This window comes from Canis lupus, chromosome 7 (genome assembly GCF_048164855.1).
Source record: "Canis lupus baileyi chromosome 7, mCanLup2.hap1, whole genome shotgun sequence".
NCBI classification, from domain to species: Eukaryota; Metazoa; Chordata; class Mammalia; order Carnivora; family Canidae; genus Canis; species Canis lupus.
Genome location: NC_132844.1, coordinates 52,511,232 through 52,530,297, shown reverse-complemented (window position 1 = coordinate 52,530,297; position 19,066 = coordinate 52,511,232). Strand labels below are relative to the sequence as shown.

Here is a 19,066-nt window from a genome sequence, read left to right as displayed (position 1 = left end):
ATTCAGGAATCTCAAGTTGTTGGCCTTTATTATTCTCCATTTACAGATGGCACTGTTGGTGCCAGAAGGATTGTGGTTTATTTTTAAGTATGTGATTCATTTAATTTGAGTAGGATTTGGGTCTTCTTCCTTCTGGTGCCTTTGGCCTCCAAGATCAATACAATCTCAAAGTAGAAAAAATTGTCCATTTTTTAATAGTATTTATATAATGGATATGCCTTGTTTACATTAATGATAATGTATCAACTGCAATATAGTTTTGACTAATCAAAATCTTCAGTTAAGCTAATTGTTACTGACACATTGCACTTTGAAAAAAAAAACTATCAAAACAGGAAAATAAAGTCCTACGAGAACTTTTATTTGAAAGCAACTTCCCAGTAAGGCTCTAGGCACACCGTAGACACTGTCCACAATCTTTCTGATCATTGGTACCTTCGTTATCCAAGCTATCTAATGATCACTGATATCTAGAAGGAGCTAAAGGACTTGCACAGTTCTGAATTATACAAATTATTTTCACTTACACATTTAGGAAAGTTAGCTAATACATTTCAGAATAAATGAGGTTGAAACAGTATTTCTTGAGTAGTATAGAAGTTCAGGGCATAGCCTCTGGAGCAATACCATCTGGGTACAGATTCTGGCTCTACCACTTCCCAGCCAGGTGGTCCCTTCCCTTGGGCAAGAGATTTGACCTTTTGCCTCATCTGTATTCCATTTAATAGAGTTGTGAGGAATAAACAAGTTAATAAGATGCAAAGAACTTAGAAGTGTTCCTCGCATAGAGTAAGAGCTTACTATATGTCATTCATATGTCAGTAATAGTTATTATTGGCAACTGGATAAAAGGAGTACCAGGTTAAACTGAGGGAAAAAATATATATATGGTTTCTGGGAGCTACTCAGTGAGATAGAAACAAGGAGTGTGGGACAGAAGGAAGGTCAGTGGAGGAAGCAGCTCTGTTCTGTTTGGTTGTGTTCATTTTGAGGTATGCACAAATGAGCAAAGGTATCAAATGGACATTGAGAATAAATGGACATGCCAGATAAGAACTAAGTTTTCTGTGTACTACAGATTCTCTCCTTGGTTTTCTTTCTTTTTTCTTTTTTCTTTTTTTCTTTTTTTTTAAGATTTATTTATTTAGGGGATCCCTGGGTGGCACAGCGGTTTAGCACCTGCCTTTGGCCCAGGGCGCGATCCTGGAGACCCGGGATCGAGTCCCACGTCGGGCTCCCGGTGCATGGAGCCTGCTTCTCCCTCTGCCTATGTCTCTGTCTCTCTCTCTCTCTCTCTGTGTGTGTGACTATCATAAATTAAAAAAAAATTATTTATTTATTCACGAGAGACACAGAGAAAGAAAGTGGCAGAGACATAGGCAGAAGGAGAAGCAGACTCCTCACAGTGAGCCCAATGCAAGACTTGATCCCAGATCCTGGGATCATGACCTGAGCTGGAGGCAGGTGCCCAAGCACTGAGCTACCCAGGCATCCCTCTCATTGGCTTTCTTATGGATTTCTTGTGAGCTCTCCAAAAATACTGAATTCCATGTGCTTCAGAATTTCTATTTGAACAATATTGAACAAAATAATGGCACATAGTGGACACTCGGCCAATAATTTTTTAAAAGAATAATTGCTTTCATAAGGTGCTAAGTAGCTTGCATAAAGGTAATGTGTGGACGATATAGATGGATGGAATGATAGACAGATAGCTAGATTGAGATGTTGACATAGAAACTAGGAAATTTAAGACTAGTATACTGTCAGTGTGTCTTTCTTTCACCAATTCATTTATTCATTCTTAAAATATTTACTGCTTACTTACTATATGCCAAATCCTGTTCTAGGTTCAGGGATACATCCGTGAACAAAATAGACAAAAATCCCCCTGCTGGTTTAGTAGCCAGGCCAGGAAGGACAGACAAGAAACATAATAAATAAAAATAATAGATTATTTTTTAGCCACTATTAAGGTGGCTACAAAAAAAAAAAAGCCAGATAATAACAAATGTTATTGTTAACAAATGTTGCCAAAGATGCTGAAGAATTGGAACCCTTGTGTACTATTCGCTGGATTGTAAAATGGTGCAGGCAGTATGGAAAACAGTATGGCAGGTCTTTAAAAAATTAGAAAATAGAATTACTGGGGTGCCTGGGTGGCCCAGTCACTTAAATGTCTGACTCTTGATTTTGGCTCAGGTCATGATCTCAGGATCGTGAGATCTGAGCCCTATGTCGGGCTCCGCACTCAGTGGAGAGTCTGCTTGAAATTATCTCTCTCCTTCTCCCTCTTCCTCTCCCCCCGACTCTCTCTGTCTCTCTTTCTCAAATAAATAAATAAATCTTCAAAAAACTAGAATTACCAATGATGGAACAATTCCACTTCTGAGTATATAGTAGTTCCCCTCCCCCGTATCTGTAGGGGCTACATTCCAAGACCCCCAGTAGATGCCTGAAACTGCCTGTTCACTATACATAGTGAACTCTATGTATATCCTATACACAAATACTTATGATAATGTTTAACATAAATTAGGCAAACAGAGAGATGAACAATAACTAATAAAATAGAACAGTTATAACAATATACTATAACAAAGTTATGTGAATGTGTTCTGTCTCAGAATACCTTGTGGTACTGTCCTCAGCATTCTTGTAATATGAGAGGATAACATGCTCACGTGATGAGATGAAGTGAGGTGAATGATGCAGGCATTGTGATGTAGCATTAGGCTCCTATGGACCTTCTGAGGATACATCAGAAGGATAATCATTTGCTTCTGAACCACAGTTGACTGCCGAAAGAAACTTAAACTGCAGAAAGCGGGATCCCTGGGTGGCACAGCGGTTTGGCGCCTGCCTTTGGCCCAGAGCGCGATCCTGGAGACCCGGGATCGGATCCCACGTCGGGCTCCCGGTGCATGGAGCCTGCTTCTCCCTCTGCCTGTGTCTCTGCCTCTCTCTCTCTATCTCTGTGACTATCATAAATAAATTTAAAAAATTTTTTTTAAAAACTGCAGAAAGCAAGTTCTTAAGAACTGAAAGCAGGTTCTCAAAGAGATACTTGCACACCTATGTTCATAGCAGTGTTACTCACCTTAGCTGAAAGGTGGAAGCACTCAAATGTCCACTGACAAATGAGTGGATAACCAAAATATGGTATATACATACAATGAAATATTATTCAGTTTTTAAAAGGAAGGAAATTCTGACAAACACTACAACATGGATGAATCCAGAGGACATGATGCTAAGTGAAATAAGCCAGTCACAAAAAGACAAATGCTGCATGCCTCCATGTATATGAAGTATCTGGAGTAGCAAATTCATAGAGACAGAAAGTAGAAGGGTGTTTTCCAGGGGCTGGAGGAAGGAGGAATGGGGAGTTGCTATTTAATGGCTATAGAGTTTCAGTTTTGCAAGATGAAAATAGTTCTGGATATTGGGTATACAACAATGTGAATGTGCTTAACCTACTGTACTATACACTTAGAAAGGGTTAAGCTGGAAATTTTCATTAGGTATATTTTGCCACAATTAAAAATCTATGAGAAAGAAAGTAATGTATGAAGTGAAAAGTACTACAGAAAACAAAAAGTAAAGCAGAGTAAGGGGTTCTAGAGGGCTGGGGAGAATGCAAATGATATTAAATCAGTAGTGTGGTGGGGATGCCTCTTTGAGAAGGAGCAATTTGAGCAAGGACTGGAGAAATTCTCTCTTGGTGCTGTTAGAGTCTATGTCTTCCAGGGCCCACAGGTGGTATGTGGCTATGCCAACGCAGTGACCAAGTGGTACATAGCTGTACAGTTTATGGTGGCGGGCAGCTGACACAGAAACCATGGCCGTGGGCATTTCAACTCAATTGGAAAAACAATCCAGGCACTCAGGTGGCACTTGCACAGATTATAATCAGATGTCATCTGAGACTCGAGGTCATGTTACAGTAAAGAGAAATGGTTGTTCTCATGCTTGGTCCTTTCTAAAATCAAACTCCATAACATAGAAACAACAATCAGGAGTTTGAGTTTTTAGTGTCTCCTAAGTTTGCGTGTTGTTTAGCCCATTTCCAATATGAGTTTTAAGTCCTTCATAGGACTAGGATTTTCAGGGCTTCAGCTGACCTTTCTGTCAACCCATAACTGGGGTGGGTGCGGGGGGGAGTAGCTCAAGAGTACTTATTTTAGTTACTGTCTCTCTGGTAGGTCATATGGCCTGGAATGGTGAGCTGCTTATAAAAATCCTGTGACCTGGACATGTTTTATTACTAATTTATGAGGCTGTTATAAATAGGTATCAACTTGCTATCATTTAAACCAATACTTTGTACTCATGAGTAAAATGCAAAGAGGTTTACAGCATTGGGTTCTTGAATTGATTTTCCCACATCTCACCAGTTAATCTTTTCCATGGCTAGTAAAAACAAAAGAAGTATAATCAGGATGTATCTCTGCTCTGAAATCAGGAAGAGTCCTTCACAATGCCCTCATCTCCACACCACTGAACTTGGATCTATGGGTGGACAGGCACCTTGTCTCACCACAATCCTGTCCCTGGCCAAGGATTCTAGAGCTATACTGGCAGCCATTGGAAACACATATGCTGTCTTTGCCTCTCTCCCCAAGCTAGAGTTGTGCAGTGATTGCTGAGGTCTAGGGACTATTGGGGACTAGATAGAAAGAGGAGAAATGGATTCCTTCCCAAGTCCTGCCAACACTGATGGCAGTAAGCCTTGGTTGACCGGTTTGTAACATAGTTATCTGCTCAATGTTTGATTTCTTTTACATCTGAATGTATTTGCCTTGATCTTTATACACAGATGCTGCCTGTGGTCATTTAGCCCCAAGAAGTTATCAAGCTCAAGGATATATATATATATATATCACATAAAAGTGAGACTTAGCCTCCTGTGTCTAAGTCTGTAAATTGTACCTCCATTTTCTCCCAACATACAGTGTTGATGGTAGTGATGGGTTTCTCTTTACCCTCATGGTGAAATGATAATGCACAGGAATGCAGCAGCCACTAGGTGTATACTGTTGTTATGAGATCTATATGTCATTAGATGGTGATAGCAGTGCTTGGTACCAAAAGAAGGGAAGCTCAGTGGCATCTTCAATCAGCATTCCCTGGGATCTGCTCTGGGCAAATATCTGCACCAAATTTAGTGTATAGAGACTGCTGGTGGGAGAGGAGGATGGAGTGGGTAGACTCAGGCCAAGTCTCAGTTTTACCTGTTCTATATGTGTGTGTGTGTGTGTGTGTGTGTATATATATATATATACATATATATATATATATACCTGCTCTATATGCATATATATATGCATATATATATGTCTATATATATAGACACTTCCACATAAACACACTCATGTATACACCCATACACATAAATACACATATACATTTTAAAATCTGAAGTATATGTGACATGTTAAGAATTGACAATTGTTTGTTGTATTATCCTCCAAATTAGTCTGTATACTTTAAATATTTCATAATTTCAAAATGAAAGAAAGTCACAAGGCATGCTTAGGAATAGCAAATGGCATAGATCAGTGGTTTTCAAACTTCAACATCACCCTTGGTAACAAATATGCTTTATTTTAGGAACCAGGAGTTGCATGACGGTACTTATCCTTAATGTGAAGTGCACTCTGACATGTTCTATTCTATTTACTCTGTTATGTTCTGCATGAATTGAAGCAGTGAATGATGTTTGAAGATGTAGATTATAATCAGGGCACAGAAAGCTTTGACTGCCAGCCTGGGGAATTTGAGCTCTCATTGGCAGAGAGGAGAAGACTCCCAGTGGCTTTGGGGCATATCATCATCAGAACCAAACTTTAGTCAAGTCAAATAATATGGAACGGGGGCCAGAGACTGGAGGATGCAAGCTCAGTTGGGAACTTATCACCATAATATTTTGGGGACAGTATATGAGCTTCCAGGGGAATGAAAAGAAGGAATAGGTTTTGGATATGCAGCAACTTAAAAAAAGGTGGGGAGGGTAGAGGGTTAATGACAGATTTGAAGGAAGGAGGAGGAAAAGGAAATATTCCAGTTTGATTTCAAGGCTAGGTGACTGGGAGACTGGTCATACCAGTCACAAAACTAGGTACATCAGTTGTTTGGTTTTAAACACACAATGCTTAATGTGGGACATCCAAATGTATAATGTGGAGTCTTGGTGGAGGTTAAAAGGCATGGATTCATAATGGTCTCATAATATTTCATGACTGTCTCTAGCGGTACATAGTAGCCGGTGAGGAAAGAGAGAAATATGGTATAATCATGGTGGGGCTGACCCAGCGAAAGGCTAGAGGGTGAAGAGTGCTGGCCAAGGTAGAAATGAAATGAGGCTTTGCCAGGCATAGAGGGGTACAGCTAACACTGGCAAAGTGTGTGCTTGTTCAGGGAACCAGGACAGTCTGTTCTGGCTTCTTGTATGCAACAAGGATAAAAAAGTAGGTTTCCTAATCTGCTAACTCTTGCTCCAATGTTATTTTACTTTATCTTTTTTTCTGCGTGGGCTCTCTATTTCCGGCATCTTTGCTTAGGTATTCTTGGGCACAAAAGTACCAATGGTAAGAGGAGATAGACCAAGAGTGACGTGGTGACTAGAAATCAGTTAATAGTTTAAACACTGCTATGGATACCTACCACGTAGATGAACCACACAGAGATATACAACATCCAATTCAAATGTTGTTTCCTTTTGAAAAATACCTCACATTTCCGTTATCAAAGATCTCACTGGTTTTACTCTTAGAAGCAAAGAGGGCCAAAGGAGAATCTTATTTCCCTTTGTCTTAAACAATGATCTATTGACACATTCTGGGGCACCTTTACTGTGATAGTTGCTGATAGGAGAAAGGATGAGTAAGTCAGTGTTCCTGTCTCAAGGAGCTTGCAACTGAATACATAGGAGAGACAAGGCTTTCTATACACACAGCAGTGAAATAGTGCTTGGGTCTGGATATTCTGCTTACCAAATGTGTGGAATAGATAGATAAGTGTTCAGGGAGAAATCAAGGTGGCCTGGAGGTTGACCTTCATAGTCAATGTAGAATTGAATTAAGGCCTTGAGAATATCTAAAGAGAAACTGAGAATGAAGAGACTTGCCTTAAAAAAAAAAAAAAAAAAAGTGACTTGCTTGGGAGCAAATAAAAAGTCTGGGTCTTGGGACTACCAAGAGAGTGGACTGCGTTAGCTGCAAAAGGGTTAATGTTTCATTGCTAGGGAAACTGCATTCCTTATATTGTGCTCCAGCCTGGGCTTAATTTGTTATCAGATTCTTCTGCTATGGAAAGTACATTTCCCAGATTTATCTCCTGCCAGTGGAATCTGCAGCTCTCTTCAGGGTTCACCTGGGTTGGCCCCAGTCCCAGCAGAACTGCGGGTGGGTGATGAAGCTTCCTGCAGGCGAGAGGCTGGACCAAGCTGAGAGGCTGCGTTACTGTGCCAGACCATACCTAACAAAGCCTGTAGTTACACTCTTAACAGAAAGTCTGGGGGGACTCCTGTCCCTAGGCATTAATTAACAGGCATTTCAGACAGCAGAGCTTACCTCTACCCAAACAAGAAGTCTCTGAAGAAAAGCGAGCATCACACCCAGCTAACCTGTTGATTGACTTTGGACTGTTTGATGTGTTCTAAACTGTTCCCAGGGATCCCTGGGTGGCGCAGCGGTTTGGCGCCTGCCTTTGGCCCAGGGCGCGATCCTGGAGACTCAGGATCGAATCCCACGTCGGGCTCCCGGTGCATGGAGCCTGCTTCTCCCTCTGCCTGTGTCTCTGCCTCTCTCTCTCTCTATCATAAATAAATAAAAAATTAAAAAATAAAAAATAAAAAAATAAAAATAAATAAATAAACTGTTCCCAGCTCCCCTCAAATCCTCTCACTAGAATTAAACACAGATACTATTTATTGACTATGAAAGGGGTGTTCTGTGTCTGTAATGATGCATTGTGAAAACAGTACCTGTTCAAGTGAGAAGATGACCTGAGATTTGGGAAGTATAGGAAGTAACAATAAAGAAAATGCAGGAATCCTAGCCAGAGGGTTTCAGCTGGAAAGAAAAACTAGGAGGAAATACAGTCTGCTCATCTTCCCCAGAGCACAGCAGCAAATGAATGTTGTCTTTTCTTTCTCCTATCAATATTATGGGGATCCACAGAAGAAGAGATTCAGAGGTGGAAAGGTCACTGATCCCAGAAGGTGACACATGTTTCTGGCTTATCTGTGGCACTCAGGAGCACCTCCTTTTTTTACAGGCAGGGTTCAGCCATGCCAGGTTCCCATGTGGTCAGGGATTGACATATTAAAGCCATTTGGGTTTGTGTGCTATGATAAAGTCGTTAGACAATATTGCAACCTTTCCCAATCTAAGAGAACATGATTGCCTCCTTAACAGTAGATGTTACATATTTTCCCCCTTCAAATCCCATACAACCATTATCTTACATTATGGCAAGTATAGATAGGTTGCTTCTAATAATAATTTTATTTGTATGGAATGCTAACTAGTACTAGAGCTCAAAATCCACAGAATACTGCAAATAAGTGTATATTTCTCTGTAATACTGGGGTGTTTTGGGGGGGAGGGGGAAGGGAGAGTGTCTTAAGATGTATTGTACTAATTAATCATGTCTTACCAAGTTTACATACTTATGTCAAATATTCCTATGTGTAGAATAGCATTAACCATTTTTCCAATTACAAAAATAGTAAATGTTCATTGCTAAAAAGTACTGTAACGAGGGGCGCCTGAGTGGCTCAGTCGGTTGCTTCTGATTCTTCATTTCAGGGTCATGATCTCAGGGTCTGGCATTGAGCCCCTATGTGGGGCTCCACACTCATTGCGGAGTCTGTTTGAGGATTTCTCACTTCCCTTCCCCCTCCCCACTCATACATCCATGTGTGCACTCTCTCAAAAATAAATCTTAAAAATAAAATACTCTAGTGATAGTATCTACCCTAGAAGAGAAGTAAAATTCCCCATAATCCTACCACTTAACAATGTCTGTATTAATGTTTTGATTATTTGCAGTTGCATGCCTATTCTGTGCTACATGTATATGTTTACAAAAAGGGGACATATTCTTTTTATTTTCTTCTCCCTTGTAACAATGTCCTTCATTCATTCTATTTATTCAGCAAATCTCTGTTGAGTACCTACTGTGTGCTAGTCAGTCCCTGTTCTAAGTGCAGGGGAGACTACAGGGAAAAAACAAGGGAAAACATTCATATTTCACATGAATCTTTCTAGAACAATAAATGTTAAATATTTGCATAATTATTTTAATAGGTGTATAGTATTCTATTGTATAGATTTATCAGAATTTATGAAGTCAGATCTCTTATTGTTAGATATTGAGATGTTATTTATGATTGTTAGGTTTTTTTAAATATGGAGAGAATATGCATTGACTGTTTGTGAATCTGAATTCATGTCAAAATTATCTCTGCTAATAACAAGATTCTGCTGCTAGTGCCACTCTTTAAAATGACTTTATAAACACTGATAAGCTACATGGCAGATGTGACTACATAGATCAATGTGGGGCCAGCAGCCTCTCACTTGACGGATGCCTGGAAATCCTGGAGGTGTTTGAGGCTGTTTGCAACTTCATGTCTGTGTCTGTTAGGCCAAAGGCTGTTCAAAGCAAAGTTCTAGTCCTTACAAATGGACCCTAAATTGGAGTTTTGGCTGTTGTTTCTTCCTCAACCCTTTATAGTTATGCATTGATGTGTGACGCTGGGCTTCTGTGGATTCTGGAAGCATTTCTTCTGCTCTTTGATGGAAATTGCCACTCTTTTGTTCTCTGTCCAGCAACCAGCAGGCCACCTTCCTGCCATCTGTGGGAGCCCCCCCGCCCCACAGTGACATGAGGTGATGTCATAGGATTTGTTTGTTGGTGATTTCAGCACACTGTTTGATCTCCCATACAAAGCAAAACATAGCCTAGATGAATTGCAGAATTCTACAGCTTGTAGAGATTAACCCCATTTTTATGGACAAGGACACCAAGTATAGAGAGGTTGTGTGATTTGTCTAAAGTCCCATAGTTAGGGGTAGAGCTGGAACTAGAAGTTGGAATTTCATTCATTCACTCATTCATTCATTCATTCATACATGAGAGAAAGCACACACATAAGTAGGGAGAGAGGTAGAGTGGGAGGGAGAGAGAGAATCTCAAGAGACTCCACACTTAAGTGGAGAGCTCATGCTGGGGATCAGTCACACAACCCTGAGATCATGACCTGAGCAGAAATCAAGAGTCAGAAGCTTAACCAACTCAGCTACCCAGGCACCCCTAGAAATTGGGATTTCTACATTCTCATCTGGTGCTTTTCTAGGGAATCAGCTATTCCAAGCTTGGTTTCCATTAAAGTAGGTAATAGACTAGGGAACACCATTGCTTTGAAGCACTTCTATTTAGCCTCCAGATACCATATCATCAGTACTATGTCTGTTTGCCAAGTATAGAGCTTTTCATTTAATCCTCTACTTTGTTAATCAAGGAAAGACTTTTTAGATTAACATGCTACAGATAGAACAGAATTCAGTGACTATTCTCAATATCTGTGTGCTTTCCTCCAACAGTTTGATAAATGACCTTAGTTTATGGTCATTATGATTTGAATGTCTCACCACACCAGTTCTGCAAAGCCAGACATAAGATGAAAGAGGCCCACTGGGCTTATGACCACTTTTATCTGGGTTACAGACCTACCTGGATTGTCCAATGGATTTCAATTAGATTTTATGGAAGTTACATTTTCTTCTCTTAGAATCTGATTTACAAATAGACTCAGTGGCAATGCAATGAGTTTTGTGATACTGATTGCTTTTGTAAGGCCAACTACAAATTATCTTTGTTAATGGAGCAGAGCAGTTTTACAGCAGCATATCTGAAGTTTCATATCATAATCTGGATTTAGAGTGCAGTTTTTGAGAGCATAATGGTTAAGGGCTCAGACTCTAGGGACAACTGCTTTCGGTTACCTGCTGGCTCTGGGACTTATGGTATAGCCTTAGGCAAATTGCTTAATCTTTCTGTGCTTCTATTTCCTCAACTGTAAAATGGGAATGATGACAATAGTACTAATGCCAGATAGTTGTTAGGAAGCTTATTTTTTTTATATAAAAAGATTTTATTTATTTATTCATGAAAGAGATAGAGAGGGAGGTAGAGACACAGGCAGAGTGAGAAGCAGACTCCCTGAGGGTAGCCCAATGCAGGACTGGATCCTGGGACTCCAGGATCATGCCCTGAGCCAAAGGCAGATACTCAACCACTGAGAAACCCAGGCTTCCCAGTTGTTAGGAAGTTTAAATGAGCTAATATTTGCAGTATACCCAGAATACTGTTGGGCATGTGATAAACACACAAGTGTTTGTTATTATTCTGACATTTTCATTCCATTCAGTCATATATTCAACAACAATTTGTTGGCACATCTATGTGCTAGGCATAGTGGTAGGTGATAAAAGATTCTCAAGCCCTCAAAGGGTCTTACAGTTTATTGGACAGAGATTATACAAGCACACCTCAAAGATATTGCAGATTTGGCTCCACACAACCAAAGTAAAGTGAGTACTGCAATAAGGTCAGTCAGATGATTTCTGTGGTTTCCTAGCACATACAAAAGTTACATTTATACTATTGTCTATTAAGTATATAATAGCATTGTCTTTTTTTTAAAGTACATACTTTTATTTAAAAAAATTTTATTGCTAAAAACTGCTAATCATCATCTGAGCTTTCAGTGAGTTGTAATCTTTTTTGATGGTAGAGGTCTTGCTCAGTGGCTGCTGACTGATTAGGGTGGTGGCTGCTGAAGGCTGGGGTGGCTGTGGCAATTTCCTAAAATAAGATAACAATGAAGTTTGCCTCATCAATGGACTCTTCCTTTCATGAACGATTTCTCTATAGCATATGATTCTGTTTAATAGTGTTATTTTGACCTCTTTCCATGAATGTTCTTAATGACATCTAGAATCATGAATCCTTTCCAGGAGGTTTTCAGTTTACTTTGCCCAGAACCATCAGAGGAATTTGTATCTATGGCAGCTATAGCCTTATGAAATGTGAATTAAATAATATATAATTTAATTTATATTATCAATTTCATAACTTTATTTACAAACTAGAGAATTTAATTATGAATTAAATAATAAGACTTGAGAATTAAATTTACTCCTTGATCCATGGGCTGCAGAATGGATCTTGTGTTAGCAGGCATGAGAACATTAACCTTGCTGTTCATCTCATCTCTGTCAGAGCTCTTGGGTGATCATTGTCAATGAGCAGTAATATTTTGAAAGGAATTTTTTTTTTTTTTTTGAGTAGCAGATCTCAGTAGTGGGCTTAAAATATTCAATAAGCCGGGATCCCTGGGTGGCTCAGCGGTTTGGCACCTGCCTTCAGCCCAGGGCATGATCCCAGAGTCTGGAATCGAGTCCCGCGTCGGGCTCCCTGCCTGGAGCCTGCTTCTCCCTCTGCCTGTGTCTCTGCTTCTCTCTCTCTCTCTGTCTCTCATGAATAAATAAATATAAAATCTTAAAAAAAATATTCAATAAGCCATATTATAAATAGATGTGCTATGATCCAGGCTTTGTTATTCCATTTATAGAGCACAGGGAAAGTAGACTGTGTATAATTCATAAGAGCTCTAGGATTTTTGGAGTGGTCAGTGAACACTGGTTTCAATCTAAAATCACCAGCTGCATTAGCCCCTAACAAGAGGGTCAGACTGTCCTGTGCAGCTTTGAAGCCAGGTACTAACTTCTCTGTAGCTACGAAAATCCTAAATGGAATTTCCAATAGAAGGCTGTTTCATCTACACTGAAAATGTGTTATTTAGTGCAGCCACCTTCTTTATCTTAGCTAGACTTTCTGGGTAACTTACTGCAACTTCTACATCAGCACTTGCTGCTTCGCCTAGCGCTTTTATGTTATGGAGATGGCTTCTTTCCTTAAACTTCAAAACCAACCTCTGCTAGCTCCAAACTTTTTTTCTTCTTCTGAAGCTTCCTCACCTCTCTCAGCCTTCATAGAATTGAAGAGAGTTAAGGCCTTGCTCTGGTTTAGGTTTAGGCTTAAAGGAATGTTGTGGCTGGTTTGATCTTCTACCTAGACTGCTCAAACTTTCTCGACATCAGCAATAAGGCAGTTTCACTTTCTTTTCATTTGGGTGTTCACTGGAGTAGCACTTCTGATTTCCTTCAAGAACTTCTCCTTTGCGTTTACGACTTGACTAACTGTTTGGTGCAGGAGGCCCAGCTCTGGGCCCATCTTGGCTTTCAACTTCTGCACAAGCTTAATCTTTTCTAGCTTTTGATTTAAAGTGAGAGATGTGTGACTCCTCCTTTCACCTGAATACTTAGAGGCCACTGTAGATTTATTAATTGGCCTAATTTCAATATGTCATGTCTCAGAGGAGAGGCAAGCCCAAGGAGGGGAAGAGAGACTAGGGACTGGCCAGCCCATGGAGCAATCGATATACACCTGTATTGATTAAGTTTGCAGTCTTATATGGGGACCATACATGGCACCCCAAAACAAATACCATAGTAACAGCAAAGATCACTGATCAAAGATCATTTTAACAAATATGATAATAATGAAAAAGTTGGAAATATTACAAGAATTACCACAATTTGACACATACACAAAGTGAGCAAGTGAGCAAATGCTGTTGGAAAGAATAGTGCTGACAGACTTGCTGGATACAGTGCTGCCACAAACCTAAACAGGCTTTACCTGTTCTTCTCTTTCTAATTTGTCTAACATTAATTATCTTTAATTTTTCTAAATAATTTTAAAAGAGCATCTGAAATAAAACTTTAAGATTGGACTCCTAAATAATCCAAAACATGATGTAACATTTTTAAACACTTTCTTGTACAAATACTACCTGAATTCATGGTACAGATATCATACTTCTATTATTAAAATAGAGTTAAATAATAGCTCATATTAAGATAGAACTTCAAATTCCCATGACATTATAATCTGAGTCTAATTCAAACTCTATGAAAGCAGCTGGGGAAGGTTTTATGAGGCTCTCTAGAAAGGAACCAAAAATTTTAAGTTCCTTTTCAGTTTTTAAAGACTGAATTAAATAAAATATAAGGCAGAAAAATGATATATTGCTAAATTATAATCCTTTTGTGAGTTCTTTATTACTAGTACTTTAATGTGCATGTTTTGTCTCTTCAAAGCACTATCCAACTACAGCCCATTTTAATCATTATCCTCTTATTTTTCTGAGAGATGGAAAGACAAGAAATCACCTCCCACCTTTTTTTAATGAAGAAAATTACAATGAGTACTTTATTTTTTAAGATTTTATTTATTTATTCATGAGAGACACAGAGAGAGGCAGAGACACAGACAGGGGGAGAAGCAAGCTCCTTGCAGGGAGCCCCATGTGGGACTCGATCCCGGGACTGGGATCACCCCCTGAGCCAAAGGCAGATACTCAACCACTGAGCCACCCAGGCATCCCACAGTGAGTAGTCTAATGTCTTGCGCATGGCCACACAACTAATTGAGGACAGCAAATACGGAACAGTCAGACCCCCTGACTCCCAAACCATTATTTCTCTGTTCCCTTAACCTTGCTCAACAGAAGGGAATTGGTGCCATATGTCTGGGCCTAAAGAACTATTCATTCAGTAAATAATGATTAGGGTATAATTACTTTATATGCTGCATGCCATTTTTGACATGGGAACTTGCACACTACACAGTCCCTGTCCCAAATGGAGCTAGCCATGAATGGGGGAGTGAGCAGAGTAAAACAACCATTAGAACCCCAGGACAGAAGTGTGCTGGGAGAGGCAAGGCTAGGGTAGATGGTTGCTGGGGAGAATCTTAAACCTGGCCTGGGGGTTAGGAAAGGCTTCCTGGCAGAGCTGGTACCTGGGCAGAATGTTGATGAGTGGGGATTGCTGGACTGAATGGTTGTCATCATGTGCAGAAGCATGCACTGGAGATAAAAAGAGTGTGGCATTTTTGAAAAACCAGTGTTATGATCCAGGCCATCAATGTGGCCAGGGCCTGTGGGTCCTCGCCTAGGAGAGGAAGGAGTTCAACAGAAGTAGGCCTGTTAAGGGCCTGGAGTCTGTGTTATAAATAAGCAATGGTGAGCTACTGGGGAATATGGGGAGGGGAGTGGTGGTCAGATTTCCATTTTTAAACTATCATCCTGAAGTGGTTTGGAGAAGAGAGGGTCTGGGAGACATGAAGCAGGGCAACCATCACTTGAGGAATAAAGATCAGTTATGATACTGCTGTTTTCATCCTCTGCATAAGTTCATTTTGAAGGCCCAAATGGAGAGCAGTAGAAGTAGAAAGAATGAACGGATTCCAGAAACGTGGAGATAAAATCAGCAGGCCTAAATGACTGATTAGATGTAGGGGGAGGGTCAACTCTGGGTTGAAAAAGTTTGAAGATGTTGAAGTGCCCGTGAGATATTTACTTGGAAATCCAGAACCATTACGAATTTGAATCCAAATTTCAGTAAAGATCTGGCTGCAGATGTATGTGTGGAAATTGTCTGATAACAGGTGCTAGCTGAAGACAACCAAAGGTGTGGGAGAAGTAACCACGTGAGAGAGACTGTGGATGTGGAAAAGGGGGCAGATGGTGGACGGCTGGGAACCCCACAGTTGAGAGAGGTGGTGGGACAAAAAACAGACCAGAGAAGATAGTGTCACTTAAGCCAAGAGAGGGGGGCATTGGTCAGCAGCATGAATCCCCACAGCCCAGGTGAGATGATTGAACAAGCTAAAAGCTTTTTGCAACCTCAGATCTAAACTCCTTTTCCTATTGCCAATGCACCTACCCCACTCACTGCCTTATTACTCCCCCACGGCCCCTTTGCTCATAGACCCACAAAGAAGCCACTGCATTCCCTCGCTCATAGTCCCCTCTTTCCCAGAATGCCCTGCTCCTTACCCCTTCACGTATCTAAACCCCAGTGTGCCCTGAGCGTGCTCTGCTCTGGAGACCTGTTTATATTTCACTCTACTTAATACCCAATTATATGCAGTCTGGCGGTATTGGTTACAGATTCAGGAAGTTTGAATCTATAGGCTGTTTGAGGTAAGGGGTCTTATTTTTATTCTTCCTTCATGGCCTTTGTAGTCTGAAGTATTGTTGAGCAGGCAATCTTTGCTCCAGAAGAGCTCTGTGGTTGACCAAAATATGACTTGAGCTTAGCCAGTTCATAAGGATTCTTCAGGAAGATTACATTTCAGCTGTCTCAGCAGAGGAGCTGGAGCATACCCTGTGCACAAGAGATTATTCTAAGGTTGCTGGTGACCACATCAGCTCAGGGAGGAGTGCATGGGGACAGAGGCCAGGAATGAGGGGAAGACCCTTATTCAGAGCCAGCACCAGGAAAGCTGGAGGTGTGCGCCTGCACCAATGTCATGAGACCAATATGTGGTTTCCTCCCAGACAGGCTCTCAAACTTTACAGCTGGCTCTTTGAAGCCTATTTCTGGAAACACAGAACACTCTGGCTCAGTGAAAGTAAGTGCTGTCCACGGGGACAGACAATGGGGGACTCCACTGGACAGGGGCTTCTGAAGTTGATGATAAGAAAAAATTACACCTTATCACCATTGTTGTTGCTGTGGGGGCTGCTCTCAGAAGAAGGGAGAATTTTATAGCAGGGGAAGGAGCAGTTGCTCAACAGAGGACAAATAATTCCCTCTCTTTCTGACCATTAGTTTAGAATTTTTCATGACCCTGCACTTCCAAAGAGGAATTTAGATCTTTTCACCCACAGACAGATGACCTAGATCTTTGTAACACCCTCATCGCTGACAGAGATAAAGAGATCGTATCTTGAGTCAGAGGCCATTGTGGTAGTGTCCCTGCAACAACCAGGTCTCTCTGTGGGTGTTGCGCTACAGACTCTGGAGGATGGAGTTATTAAGGAGACCCTGATACTGGCATGATGGCATTTTAAAGATCCTTGGAAAAAGAAAGCTTCATTTGCAAGAGAAATGATGATTCTGCCAATTTTTTTTTTCCTGTGCATCTTTTCCTTTGAAGCTGGTTAAAACTCTTCTATCTTGTACTTCTCTGCTTCTTAGTTCTATAAACCTCTTCTAGTTTATTTTCCGTAAGTAAGAGAGAAGTAGAAATAATTTTCTGAAAAGGACTTGTCAACATAAAGCCATGAGGTGAGGATGGTGATATGAAGACTGGAGGAACCCCTGGGGTCAGAGCTCGGCAGATGGGATTTTCTGGAAACTGACAGTAAAGCAACAGCAGCATCTGTCCTTTTTCCCTCAGAACAGACAGATGCCAGTGGATTCCCACATCTGCACTGTGCTCTATTCCAACCATCAGACAACCAAAACCCAAGTTTTCAGTCTTTAGAAATTTACTTGCGTTGTCAGTTTATAAGAACCTGCTATTGTCCTAGAAACCCTGTATTAGGAGACAAAAATGAGCAGAAGTTGTGCAATCATGTGTCCTTTAACTTAAGTATGGAATTGTCTCCAGCTGGTTTGGGTACCCAGAAATGATGGAAACACCCTTGATCTTAGACAGCAATACTACGGTGGGGCCTATCCAGGAGCATCTTTGGGGATTCCTTCTCTGTAGCTCCTATCTCCAGTAACTCAACCTCTCTTTCTCTCAACGACTAAATCAGACCAATATTTCTATCTGATTTAGCCCTCTACTTCACAAAAGATGGTCGAAGCCTGTATCTAAAGAATAGAGCTTTTAATTCCCTGGAGCTCCAAGAGAACCCAGTTCCCCTAGGCCACATACTTCTCAGCCAGTAGCCACAGGACAACTTGAAACACTGTCCCATGTCCCAGGCACAGTCATGCAGTGGATCCACTTGATCCTGGGGCCAGCATACTCCACCTGTTCCCACCTTCCCTTCCCTCTCCCTGACCCCTTCTATGCTCTGTCACCAACAGCCACAGAGGTCAGTTGGAGGTCTCCATCTACAACTTAACTACCAGGCTCTTGGATCCCCCTGCTGGCTGCCAGCAGAAGCACTCTTAGCTTTTTCTTTGTTTTAAAATAAATTCAAGTATTTCTGATGACAGGTTCTCTTTTTTTTTTTCTCTCTCTCCCACTCTCCCTCTTTTTGTCCTTCTGACTCCATAATCCTTAACAATCATTTTATATTTTAGAGTCTCACATTTAACCATCATAACCACCCATACAGTATGCAGAATCATTACTCCCACTTTACAGATAAAGAAATTGAAACCTAGATAGTTCTAGAACTTGCCCAAGGTTATGCAGGAAATGGCACCAAACCAAGGATGGACTCCAGGTCTCCCTGAACTTTTTTGACATGTTATAGATTTTTAGGTCTTACATTTTAGACATATTTTTTTCTTTTTCAATAATAAGAAATATGAGTAAGTAGAAAGATGAAATTTTCTTCACTAAAATTAGTGGTGCCTTGAGTAGCACTTGCTGTCTCTCTCCCAGCAGAAGGGCTCTGAAGCAAGGGGCCCATTTAGATGAATCAATCAGGTTTGGACTTCTCTGAGGAAAAGAGGCTGAGAAATATGAAGTACAGAAGGCAGCTGTATATATGCTGAAAATCTATTTCTTTACCACCCCCCTTAAAAAATCACATTAAATTTTGCAGCTATTTTATGAAATATTTCCTGAAATAATTGGTATGCTCATCTGGCTCATCTGTCATGTAAAAATTCCAAGTGTAAGGTAAGCATTTCTGAGGTCTGAAATTCACGGAATACAGATTGAGGTACTCAGAACAGACAAATCCAAAACTATTTACTTTCCAGAGCATAATTTAAAAAGAAAACAAAAGTACTTCCCTTCCCCAATCTTTACAGTTAGATTTTATATTAAATTTAGGCCACGTGTTAATTTTAACTGTTAAAAGTATTTCCCAGAATATGTGTTGGTCTTTACCAACCAAATTCGCGGGTCATTTGCCTGTCACTGCTTTGAAGTTCAAGCTAGTACTGCTTATCTCAGAATTTCAAGTCACTGGTGAAGTTAGTGTATATTTTAAGATGAAGTGCTCAAG

The 19,066-nt window shown here is 40.5% G+C and overlaps 1 protein-coding gene and 1 long non-coding RNA gene across 6 annotated transcripts in view; one reads left to right on the top strand and one right to left on the bottom strand.

Moving 5' to 3' along the window:
• Positions 1–19,066, top strand: part of PAQR8 (progestin and adipoQ receptor family member 8) — a 95,842-nt gene that overhangs the window by 67,272 nt on the left and 9,504 nt on the right. The window lies entirely within an intron of this gene.
• The window catches only part of LOC140636878 (uncharacterized), a 28,826-nt gene that overhangs the window by 9,148 nt on the left and 612 nt on the right, over positions 1–19,066 (bottom strand). The window contains exon 2 of one of the 2 annotated variants that reach the window (XR_012034106.1): positions 12,289–16,310. The exons of the other annotated variant lie outside the window; for it this stretch is intronic. This is a non-coding gene — a long non-coding RNA (uncharacterized lncRNA). Of the gene's footprint in view, positions 1–12,288; positions 16,311–19,066 lie in introns of those variants that run through there. 2 annotated transcript variants of the gene reach the window in all.